A 13,579-nucleotide genomic window follows, 5' to 3' on the forward strand; every position below is an offset into this window, starting at 1 on the left:
AGCCCCTCTAAAGTCTCCATGTCATGCAGATTTCTAATGCCTCACATTCAAGCCAGAAGCATCGAAAAAACCAAAACAATCTTTCAGTCCCATGGGAAGATTTCTCCCTAGGGTAAGTGAAAGATAAACACTGGCCATGTTTCTCTTTCACTTGGCCTTGCTTTCCAGACAACAAGGTATTGTTTTGGTTAGTAGAAACGACTTTCTCAGGCCTGCCCAACACCTGCAGGTGGGCTGGCCTGAGGAGGGGTCTTTATATTGTTTTAGGTAATGTTATCCAATTGTATAAGTTGCTTATTGTTTTTTACCAATGTATGTGAACAACGTAAAAGTGGTCCGAGTTGTGGGCTAGTCCTATTTTGGAACATTATAAAAATGGTGGACAGGCCAGGATCGAGGCTTTTGGCCCTTGCGCCCTTGCCTTTCTGGACCTCACCCTCGCTCCTGTCCTTCCTCGGATAACAAGCTGCTTGCTGATCTAGCCTCGCCTCGGGCGGATACCCCGAGCCGCAGAGGCAGGAAAGCCTGCATATACCTGGACCCTCACCGGGAGAAAGGGACTCCCTACCAAGCTACAGACTGTGAGTAGCTGACGAACTGTTAACTCAAACCAGAGACTCAAAGAACTCTCTTTAAACATCATAGACTCTTTAATTTGCCATTTTCGGAAATGTTACTTTGACCTCGATCAAAAGAATTCACAGTGGTGGTGTAGTTTCGGGAAGAGGGAATTCGCATTTTTTGCAATAAATCACTGATAAAATAGTCAACGCCTCGCGTATTTTCCCCATAAACTCTGCCGCGAAACTGCGTTCCACGACACTGGTAAAGCCACATCTTTAGTGCTGCATTCAGTTCTGGGCCCCTCACAACAAGAGGACATTGAGGTGCTGAAGCACGTTTAGGGAAGGGCAACACAACTCATGAAGGGCCTGGAGCACATGACTTACAAGGAGCACCTAAGGGAGCTGAGGTTGTTCAGTCTGGAGAAAAGAACGCTGATGTGAGACACAGTTGCTCTCTACAACTACCTGAAGGGAGGCTGGAGAGAGGAGGGGACAAGCTTTTTCTCCTTGATGTCAAGCAACAAGACTAGAGGAAATGTTTTCAAGCTGTGCCAGGGGAGGTTTAGGCTTGGTATTACAAAATACTTCTTCACAGAGAGAGTTATCAAGCACCGTCCCTGGGGGTCTTCAAGAAAAGACTGGATGAGGCACTTAGTGCCATGGTCTAGTTGATTGGATAGGGCAGGGTGATAGGTTGGACTGGATGATCTTGGAGGTCTCTTCCAACCTGGTTGATTCTATGATTCTATGATTCTAAGATTGGAATGGTCTGCCTAGGACAGTGGTGAAGTCACCATCCCTGGAGGTACTCAAGCACTTAGGGACATGGCTTAGTGTTGACCCTTCAGCGCTAGGTCAAAGACTGGAATGGATGATCTTTGAGGTCTTTCCAACTGGATGTTATTTGTGATTTCCTGAGGCAACGGTGTACAAACATCTCAGGACAAACAATGTTGGGGCAAATATGAGGGAAATAAACATGACTCCTTACAAATATATTTTCAAATCTTGTATTATGAATATCAAGGATCCTTGGATCATAATTTGCATTGACTGCAGGACTTAGAGGAATACATGCCTCAAAATGTCCTTGGGTATCTCCAAACCTATAATTATACACTTATACAGGTTCTAAGGAGTCAAGACAATGATTTAGAATTATCCACAGGGTGTTTTAGAAGTTTCTTATGTCAAATACAAAGAGTTTAAGAGTCCAGGACCAACCTGTTATTACTTGGTGTTTTTGTTTTTTTTGTTTTTTTTTTTTGTTTGGTTCTTTTTTTTTTTTACCAATGAAATAATAATAATAATAATAATAATTCGTTATCATCACCATCATCATCATTGTTATTGTGGTAGTTTAGCCCTGGCTGGGGCCCACCAAAGCTGTTGTACAACAACCTGTCTTTGATGGACAGGGGAGAGGGAAATGTAACAAGAGGCCTATAGGTCTAGATAGAATCAATTTAATAAGGCAAAACAAAACCAAAGGAGGCACGTGGAAGAAAGAGTAAAGAAAGATATTATTTCTTTCCAGCAGCAGATGATACCTGGCCACTCACCAGGGAGTGAGGCTTCAACATGTGCAGCAATTGCTCTGGAGGACAAGTGACACTGGTGAATGTCCCCACACTTCCTTATTTCCCTTAGCTTTCATATCAGGGTTGGTGACTCATGGTATGGGATACTCCTTTGATCAGTTTAGGTCAGCTCAGCCAGCTATCTCCCCTCTCAATTTTTTGCCCACCAGTCAGCCTACTGTTGAGGATGGGGGAAGCCTTGGTGTTGTATAAGCACTGCCCAGGAGTAGTCAAAACACTGGTGTGTTATCAACACCTGCTACAAAACACACCATCATGAAAGATGTTATGCGAGTTACTAACTCCATCTCAGCCAAACAATACAGTTATTAAAGCAGGTCCCCTTTCTGCCATATCCTTCAGTCTTTCCATTTGATATCTTTTTGTTAAGTGCTTGACTCCTATTTTTGTAAAGTGAAAGAGAACACAAGCAGAACTCAGTTTTCCTGGTGAGACACTGGTTGTGTCACCACAAACATGAAGATACATCTTCAACATCTTTGAAGAAAAATGGGACTATAGCAAAGGGTCAAGCAGATATTTTGAAAGACAAAGTACAGTGATTTCAGAGAAGACAAAAGTTATAAGTATACACTGGAAATGAATAATTACTAATAAATGCAATTTTGAGAGATAGATAGGGTCTGGTTTAGGGCATAACTCAAATATGTATAGAATTGTGGCACAGTCTGTTGCAGATAACTCTGACTGATAGCATGGAATAATCTTTAGTCACATACAAGCCAATAAAAAATCCAAAATAGATGTAGATGTACCTCTTCAGAAATATATACACAAAATTGACGAATCTGGTATCCTGTGCTAGTACTCAGCTATGACTTTGATTTGATGGAAGAGAAATGTACCTCTATTTCCCATACTGATATGAATATCCCAAATGAGACTCAATTGTAATTGACATATGACTCAATCTACGTTATGCCCTCATGGCAAGAATATCTTCATTCGACTTTTAGGCAAGGTTCATTGTCTTTTATAAAGGAAGAAAGAAAATCAGACAAATAATGCCTGGATAAAGGTATTGTTCAGATGAATTATTTTTCTATGTACTGGATGATCTTGGAGGTCTCTTCCAACCTGGTTGATTCTATGATTCTATTATATCAAAACCACATAACTAGCTATCTATATTAGTATAGATATTTATTTGATTCATATACATAAAAATATATTCCATTTACAATGGAAATATAGAACAAAAAAAAATCAAATGCCTTAGTGTATCATAGCAAGTAATTCAATAGTAATTAATTCTGCTCTGTGTGCATTTTCCAGCTTGTACCAATACAAAATAATGTGATTTTGCTTACCAGTAAGCATTTTATTTGATATTTAGCAATGGATCTTAATTAACTTATATAGCAGCCCAAGAAAGTACAGGGAGATATCACAATGGCTAATGGCAACCTGCTAGCAATAATAACTGCACAAATATCCTAGTCTTATATTTAGATAGTATAACTAATATTTGCCATGTCAGAAAGAAATGAGGTTGTTATAAACACAAGCATAGTGCTATTCTATTTCTGCTCTTTTTCAAGGAAATTTAGACAGAAACATAGGAAATGTAAACTTATCTATTTAGATTTTCTGTAAGATATATGTCAGGATTTTAGGTTAAGATTCTCACTGAATGTGATGAGACCTTTGAATCTCAAAGTATTTCTATGAAGTTAAAACAAACAACAACAGCAACAACAAAATCTCTTTTGACAAGTCCTCCAGTTTTGGCTTTCCTACAATTTGACCATCTGTTTGTGCTGGACCTGGATTCCTGTGGTACTGGCAATGGCCAGTATTGTCTCAGGTGGTGAATGGAAGAGAAGAAATAGTGACATATGGTAGTAGGATGCTTAATCCGCCCAAGAAAAAACAAATTGTACTACATAAAAGCAATTACAGTTTATCTTTTAGGCACTGAATATACAGAATGCCATTTAAAAGGTTTTAGTGACTTAACATATTTTAAGGAGTTTGTAAAAATTAGGTAAATGTCTTTAGGATAAAAATATTTGTTTTTTTAATTGTAACATATTCTGAGTTGGAGGAGCAAGGAAAGGGTTCATTTTACAAGTTTACGTTATGAACTTGGGTCTAACAAATAGCATGAAAAGTTCCCCATAATAGTCAATAAAGGTGCCACAGAAGGGACATTTAGAACATCTAAATTAATTTATAAGTGAGTTCCTTAGTGGTTTAAAATACTCTTTTCATTTTTTTAAAGTAGAGAACAAGAAAATTAACATTAAATATTCCTGTCTGGTCGCATAAGGATCCAGGTTCTAAATCTGTACTTCTTGTGAACAGGAGAGTAAACAGGATCTTCAAACAACTGAAATGGACAGCTAGTGTAGCAAAATTGCAGGGAAACAGTTTAGCCTTTCATGTCCCATAAAGCTGACAATTTGTACATAACAAATCGGACCAGGAGCATCTCTTTGTGGTGGAGCACTACGCTTTCTCTACTTAAATGATCTTTCTTTGCATGAAATCTTCACTCTGATACTCCATCCAAACTCTAAACAGAGACTGATGTGGCCATTTATTTTTGTGTATTCTACAATCCAAATAATGTGCAGAGAAGTCACACACTTTGTCAGACAGGGAAAACAAAACAAAACAAAACAAAACACACACAAAAAAATTTAAAAAAAAAGAGAGAGAGAAAGGATTCATGCAGAAAGAAAAGCAAAAGCTAAACAGTCATCCTGGCCCTGACAATGAAGGAATAGAAAAAAGATTTGTCAAAGTTACAACCTCTTTTCCATACACAACCACTGTAAGGTTAATCTACTTAATGCAAAAGTGCTGCAACTAACTGCTAATTATTATTTCCACTTAATATATTTTGTATAGTGTTCTGCATTTTGGTTTTCTGCAGAAATGGTCCTATGGCTGCAACAGACTCCTATACCTATGACATTTCAAGGCTTGAGTTTAGGGCTCAGTACAATGAAGTGGAATGACATTTAATTACTGATGTGCAGCCATTCAGTTCAGCTAATTATGATCCCTGGAGTTTAGTCATCATATGTAATTAACTTTTACTTTCATAAAAGCTTAATGTGCTGCAAAAGCAGCAATGGCTGTGAATGTTACACTTCAGGATTACTGACAGAATTTAAAATTGATTCTAAAAGACAGTACTTCTCACTAAGTGTTAATACAGCCATCTGCTCTTAAACAACATAATTCTTTTAGTAGGAGGGCAGATATAGTTATCTATGTCTTTTGTTTGTTCATTTGTTTGCTTTTCATTTCATGGTCACAATAACCACAGTGTAGGCAAGAGGTAGAATAACCCAGTCTCAGAAAAGCAATCAAATTCTACTCAAATGGAGCTAGCAAAAAGCCTGATGAGTAATACTTGAAAGGCCAGATGGGTTTGATTTTGCTTTTTTTGTGTATGTGTTTGGATGGTTTTTTGTATATTTGGGGTTTTTGCAGAACATCTTTCAAACTTTAACATGACTTGTACTTCTAGAATGCATTAGTAGTAACCATTGAGATACAGTCATCCATATACAGACAGGTATATGGATGACTCCGTCCCTGGAGCTGTTCAAGGCAGGATTGGACGTGGCACTTGGTGCCATGGTCTAGCCTTGAGCTCTGTGGTAAAGGGTTGGACTTGAGGTGAGGTCTGTGAGGTCTCTTCCAACCCTGATGATACTGTGAAAATACCCTACAAAAGAAATCAGCTCCAGCAAGGACACACACCCAGCACCTGTGGAAGATGTTGTACATTGCAATGGTAATTGAGCCTAACCCTAGCAAGCCGGGGGGCCACCAGGCCCCCCGGCCTTTGAAATCCTCCACCAATTCACCCAGTGCACACCATGGGGACTCACCAGGGACATCAGGCAGAGGATCCCTTGGCCCACAATGGGCCTAACTTGGGGCTTTTGACCTTCTGGGGCAGAATATAAAGGGGAGTGGGCAGGGAGGGCAAAGTGGCTGCACCTGGGGTGGGAGGAGACTGCAGTAGTCAGCTAATAGCAAATGGCATCACCTGGTAACATCTGATGTGTTACCATAGGAAACTAATTAAATGGTGATTGATTGATTACAAGCATAGCAGATGATAGCAATACTTGTAATCAAAGCTGATTACATAATGTCCAGTTCAAATTGCACAATGAAGATATGCATTTGGACAAATAATGCTGGCTAAAGCACATAATTTAATTTACCTGCTGAAGGGGGCAATGCAGTGACTGACAAAATATCCTCTGTGTTAAAAGAGGACATGTTCAAAAAGAGGCCTGAATGGGGCACATAGTGCCATGGTCTACCTGATTGGACAGGGCTGGGGGATAGGTTGGACTGGATGATCTTGGAGGTCTCTTCCAGCCTGGTTGATTCTATGATTATGATTCTAGGTATTTACCTCCAGAAAAAGGTTTTGTAGAAGGCAGGTTTACTACTTCATGTGTAACTGATCTTTGTTAAAGAAAAGGGAAAACATATCAAAGTTCTCATTAAAGTCAGAGAATTACATCCAGATCTTCAGTTTTGCTTATCAAGGCGATTACAGTACCTTTGTATGATACAATAAAGTTAAGTGCAGGACTATACCAACTAGCTCTGAGTGAATTCAAGGGGATACTAAAGCACCATCACAGTTTGTTGACACTTTCCAATATAATAAATATTCTATTTCCAAGAAATAATCAATTTCACAGTAGAGTTAGGTTATCTATTATCAGCATCTATTAACAGGTGTATTCATTATAACACTGGAGAACCCAAAACATATGCTTCACTGTGTGAGGAGTTGTAGAGCGACAGAAGAGACTACTCTTAACTAGAAAAATAAAACCAACCAACCAACCAAAAAAACCCAAACAAAGCAAACCCCAAAATACAAACAAACAAAAACATAAAAAGGAGATGGCAATAAAAAAATAATATATTTTATGAACCTCTTATAAGCCATATACCACCTTTTAGTGAATTAGTAGATCAAAGACCAGGAGGAGTTGCCAATGGCAGCAATATGGTGAAAATAGTACAAGTTGACACCTTTAAGTAGTCTAGTGGGCACACAAAATCAGAATAATTCAAAAAAATCACAAGATAACAGGTTTAGACAAATGTTAGGTCTAATATAACTGAAAAAATGTTCCTCACATATTTGTACTGGTGTAGTCATATTAGAGATGAGAGAAAATTCTACTGAGAATAAGCAAAAAATTTGCTTTGATATGTTTTCCCTTTTATAGCAGAATCTCATTCATGTTGAAATTCCTATTTGTAGATGCACATGAGGAATTCAAGTGAAAATTGGTCAAAGTTTTCTGCTCTTCTGGCTGCCTAATGAAATTTCTTCTAAATATTAAAAACTTACATATTTCCTTCCTCTGTTAAGTTAATAATGTACTGCATACACATGTATTTATTTAAAATGTTATTGCCTTAAATAGAATATAAATGTTATATCTCTTATATATATGTGATATTAATATATATTTTTCAATATGTTTTACAGAATCATAGAATCAACCAGATTGGAAGAGACCTCCAAGATCATCCAGTCCAACCTAGCACCCAGCCCTAGCCAGTCAACTAGACCATGGCACTAAGTGCCTCAGCCAGGCTTTTCTTGAACACCTCCAGGGATGGTGCCTCCACCACCTCCCTGGGCAGCCCATTCCAATGGCAAATCACTCTCTCTGTGAAGAACTTCCTCCTAACATCCAGCCTAGACTTCCCCCAGCACAACTTGAGACTGTGTCCCCTTGTTCTGTTGCTGGTTGTCTGGCAGAAGAGACCAATTCCCACCTGCCTACAACCTCCCTTTTAGGTAGTTGCAGACAGCAATGAGGTCACCCCTGAGCCTCCTCTTCTCCAGACTAAACAACCCCAGCTCCTTCAGCCTCTCCTCATAGGGTTTGTGTTCCAAGCCCTTCACCAGCCTTGTTGCCCTTCTCTGGATATGTCTACGTATTTCCAGAGAATTATTTAAAACACATTTTTTGTGTCATCACAACAGGTCTTTCAAACTCTTTCTAGAAGTCAGAAATGTATGCCAATGAGTTGGTTTCAAACTTACACCACAAAACTGCAAATTAATGATTAGGGACACCATTTTACTATGGACATAATTATATACTGGAACAAGCATCTAGCACCCTCTGTGTATCTATAATGATTTTCCACTTCTGGGTTACTACAGAGAGGAAGAGTCATCTTTTATAATGTGAACTGCTTCAGCAAAATGGCACTGTTTTGTTAATGTTAAATCCAAACATCACATTCAGTACAGCTATAAATTGACAAGAAGAGATTGCCTCAGGCAAGTAAGAAATCAGTCAAATCATTCTAATTTTCCTCTAGTGATAAATGAAAAGAATTTGTGCTGCTATGATTTAGACCTTGAAAGAAGTCAGTAAATATGCTGTTTTTCTCATGAGTCATGTTATAAGACTTCACCAGAATTATGTGGTCAGAATGCAGCAATGCAGTTTTACTGCTGCCAGCCTCATGTGCAACCAAGTTCAAACATGGCTTTCACTGGTTAGGATGCTCTAATTTCAGACACAGGCAGATTTAACTAGTGCAAATTTCAATTAACCTTTATTTGCATTGATCAGGGAACTTGTGCTTCATTGATCCTTGACAACCAATTACTTGACTCCAAATACATACAGGATATAGAGTAAAGCTGGTATAGCTTATAGAAAATCAATTGTAATAACTCAATTGCACAGTATATGTGCTGATACTTACTTTAGATATTTGAAAATTATTTTTCTTATTTGCCTATCTCATTCCAATAATGAACTTCTTAAATGGAGTAAAGTGGTTCAAGGACAGATGCATCTGATATTAAAAAAAATGGGCTGTTACTCTTCACTCTGCAAGATACATAGATTAATGTACCCCTTTTATGTATCCCTATTTCTTCACAAGTATTGGGTCCAATTCTCTATTGTAATGAAATAATTTTCAGCATTCTACTTTTCCAGAACTAAGCCCTTCCACCAGATATATATTTCAGGTAAATTTATGCAAGTAAATTCTCCAAAGGGAATGCCATCATATTCCCTTTTTTTTCCCCCTACAGTCAGTTTAAATCATTCTTTGTACAGCATCTCTCCCATATGAGCATATGTGGCTCCTTCTTATCTTCAGTTCTAAGTTATTCTTTACTTCAAGATTCCAAATGCAAATACTTTTTTGTTTGTGTCATTAGTTGGGAAGTGTCTGTGGCCACTAAGCAGAGCCTTTATTTCTCATTGCAGACCTGAGGAAACACTGGGACATACATCTGTGTTAAAACTTCTGAAGCAGTCCCTAGTCTTAAAGTTTTGTGATAAGATTAATGTTATAATTTTTTGGGTTAAAATCTGAGTTATATTTTCCATCTATTAAACCTGAACATCTGTCAATTCCAATCTTAATTACTGTTTTATCTATTTAGATTGACCATATGACATCATCCGTTGTAATTTTGCCCTTTATCTCATATAGAATCATAGAATCAGGAAGGATGGAAAAAATCGAGTCCAACCATAACTCAACTACCAAGACCACAAAAATATACACTGAAGCACCACATCTACATGCTTCTTGAAAACCTTCAGGGATGGTAACTCTACGACCTCCCTGAGCAGCTGGATCTAATGCCTCACTGTTCTTTCAGTGAATATTTTTTATCCTATTATTCAATCTAAACCTCTCTTGGCACAACTTAAGATCATTTCCTCTCATCCTATCACTAGTTATTTGGGAGAAAAGCCCAACACAGGCATCACTACAACCTCTTTTCAGGGAGTTGTAGAAAGCAATAAGATCCTCTCATGAGCCTTCTCTTCTCCAAACTAAACAGCCCTAGTTTTCTCAATAGCTTCTGATACGACATGCCTTCCAAACTCCTTGCCAGCCTCATTGCTCTTCTTAGGACACCCTCAGGGACTTCAATGTGACACCCAGAACTGAATACAGTACTCAAGCTGTGACCTCATCAGGGTTCATTATAGGGGGAGGACTACTTCCCTACTCCTGCTGGACATACTGTTTTTGATGCTAGGATACTATTTGCCTTCTTGACTTGGAACTACTGCTGGTTCATGATTAGCCATCCATCCACCAACACCCCCAGATCCTTTTTCATCGGGCTGCTTTCCAGCCACTCTTCCATGACCATGTACTGTTGTTTGGTGTGGTTGTGATCAAAGTACAGAACCCAGTAATTGATCTTGTTAAGCTTCATCCTCTTGGCCTCAGCCCATCTATCTAATCTGTCCAAATCTTTCCGTAATTCTTTCCTTGCTTCAAGCAGATCAAACTCCCACTCAGTTTAGTGTTGTCTGCAAACTCGCTGAGGACACATTTTATCCCCTCATTCAAATAATTGATGCAGATGTCAAACAGAATTGGCTCCAATACCTCGCCCTGGTGGACATTAGCTCTTAAACTGGTACATTGTCCAACCCTAATGTGTCGTTGTCCTGGAGTCCTGTATACCCCTAAATTTCTCTCCCTCTGTGGTGTGAAAGGGAGAGGAGAAGGTGTGAAAAGACCTGTTTCACACGCCCCCACCCCCCGCCCTGCAGGCGTGAAGGGGGTGAGCAAGGGGCCCTTCCGGCATGAGGGGTGCCCTGTGCAGTGCCTGCATTGGAATTGGGCTGTGATTGGCTGTGGTCTTCATGCCTAGGAAGTGGTAACTCTGCTCTTTGTTTATGAGGGGTGTAAATATTGGGGGACTTCCCACTTTTGGGGTTCCTGCCTTAGAGATTATGCCTGCCTGAGAGTTCTCCCCCCAGCCTGGATAGATTCTACAGAAGCAGCCCCTGGTGCTCTGCTCAGAAGGATGGCTTCACCCATTAGCACCCTTGAAGCAGACTCAATAGGTCCTAACGACTCTCCCACCGCTTCTGAAAGAGAACACAAGAGGACAAGCAGCTGGACCACTCTCTTCAGCCAGACTGACTGTGAGTTATTTTGGCTTAGCTTTATTATTAAGTAAAAACTGATACAAAATAATAGCTAAAGCCTTTTCCAACTTCTGACTTCCAAAATAGTCAAATTACCTATGGCATCCTTGTAGATTTTCTCAATGAACTGAATCTGGTAATTAAAACTAAATTAATTTCTGTATATAATTTTGGGGCGGGTTTTTGGGAAAATAAAATAGCTATTTTTATATAAATTCCTGACTTGGCCACATTAATTCCCTGTCTCCATAACAGTCATCCTGCCTCTTGTCATAGATAATTTTGATATTGTTATCTCCTTTCCCCTTCACATGTAGTTTAAAGCCCTGCCAATCAGTCCCCTGGTGACATATAGGCCATCCCATTATCAAAAATCCCAAAATTGTGTTGGTGGCACCAGCCACAAAGCCATGTGTTGACAGAGTGAATTCTCCTGTTCCTTCTAATGTCACTGCTTTCAGTTGGAAAGAGGGAAGAAGCATGACAGCTGGGTAAGTTTTAGCAGACCATAGACATTAAATATGACAAAACTCTCTAAATATGTTCTGATAATGTATTTGCACAGCAAACATATGTGACAGAAGGTATTTCTTTCTACTCTAGTCACTGCCTTTTGATAGCCTGTTATTCTTATGCAGGGCAATGTACTAACTAGCTCAATACTAGGTACTGTTTTTTAATCACATTCTTTAAATCAAAGGATCATAGAATCAAGCAGGTTGGAAGAGATCATTCAGTCCAACCTAGTGCCCAGCCCTAGCCAATCAACTAGGCCAAAGTGCTAAGTGCCTCATCCAGGCTTTTCTTAAACACCTCCAGGGATAATGACTCCACCACCTCCCTGGGCATCCCATTCCAATGGCAAATCACTCTCTCTGGCAAGAACTTCCTCCTAACATCCAGCCTATACTTCCCGCAGCACAACTTGAGACTGTGTCCCCTTGTTCTGTTGCTGGTTGCCTGGCAGAAAAGACCAACCCCCACCTGGCTACAACCTCCCTTCAGGTAGTTGTGGACAGCAATGAGATCTCCCCTGTGCCTCCTCTTCTCCAGAAATATGTTGTCTTGTTTAGTTTCTATGCTATTGAATTTGTTATTTAATAGACTTAAATGCTCTCTTACAGCAGTATGAGAAGTGGAAATAATATTGAACAATTACAGAATTATCATTGGGAAGTGTTACTTCAGTTTTGCTCTCTGTTGTAGGAGTGACAAATCCCAAACTCTATTTCTTTGTTGTTCAATCTATCTGTTCAGGCAGTTCCCATGTGATATTTACTATCCTTAATGGCTTAGCTCTTCCACCAATACTTCCACCAATATCCTAATACTTTTCCTAACTTTTCTGTGAATGTTATTGATTTCTGTAGTCTTTATTATTGCAGAAATTTATTTTCTGAATTTTCTCTAATATTTTTCAAGTGCTACATTTTATTTAATTCAGGATAGAGTCTTAGTTACCTAAGAAGGCTATCCTTTGAAGAGGAAAAATACAAGGCCTAGTTTATTTTAGGTGATTTTCTTTGCTCCTCACATTGTAAATGTAATTACATTATGTCCCTACCTGCACGGGCCAGAATTGATCATATTTCAGACCATCAGATACGCTTACTATCTTTCTGCACACATTGCATGGTTCGAATGTGTGCGGTCCTGTTTACAAGCTTGCCTTCTGCTTTTTCCAGAGGTTTCTGAAGTCTTAAAAAGCAAAATTTGAGGTCATACTTTATTGAGCTAAGCTCCATTAATTACCTGCAGTAGATCACTTGCATCAGCAGCCATCAACAGTCTAATGAGATAAGTTGTATTGAAAAGTCCCACACAAATGCAAAGGAGAAAAGTTAGGGGTAATTTGTTATCTTTACTAATTAAAACTGATCATTTATCCTTAGTTTCAAATTAGACCAGTATCTTAATATGAAAATATTCTACTTTAACTAAACTCTGAGATTAGCAAGAACAATCTCTAACAGTTTCTACAATAGCATTTCAAATTAAACTTGAAGGAAGAATTCCACAGAAGTCTTTTTTTCTAACCAAACTTGTTAGGCAGGGAGTTGTGGTATGTAAATGAACACTAAGACTAGTACAGAAATTATAGGAATCAAGGAGTGAATGTATTATGCAAACTACATATTTAAAACATAGGAAGTTTTTATTTGATGAGTACCATGTTCAAATAGAATCAGTTCTGAACGTTTGTATTGAATTTGGATGCAATGGAGTTAACTTTCCCCATAACAGCCTTCTTAGTGTTGCACTTTGCATTGGTAGATAGATTTCTGATAACACATCAATGTTTTGGATACTGCTGAGTATTGTTCACAAAGCATAAAGCTGCCTGTCCCACCTCCCTACTCCTTCAAAGTCCCATAGGTTGGATGCAGGGAAGAGGTGGCCTGAATTCATTATTAAGGTTTTTGCCTTTCAAAAAAAATCACTATACATACTGAGGCCCTACTTCCAAGGA

This window comes from Pogoniulus pusillus, chromosome 4 (genome assembly GCF_015220805.1).
Source record: "Pogoniulus pusillus isolate bPogPus1 chromosome 4, bPogPus1.pri, whole genome shotgun sequence".
NCBI lineage: Eukaryota > Metazoa > Chordata > Aves > Piciformes > Lybiidae > Pogoniulus > Pogoniulus pusillus.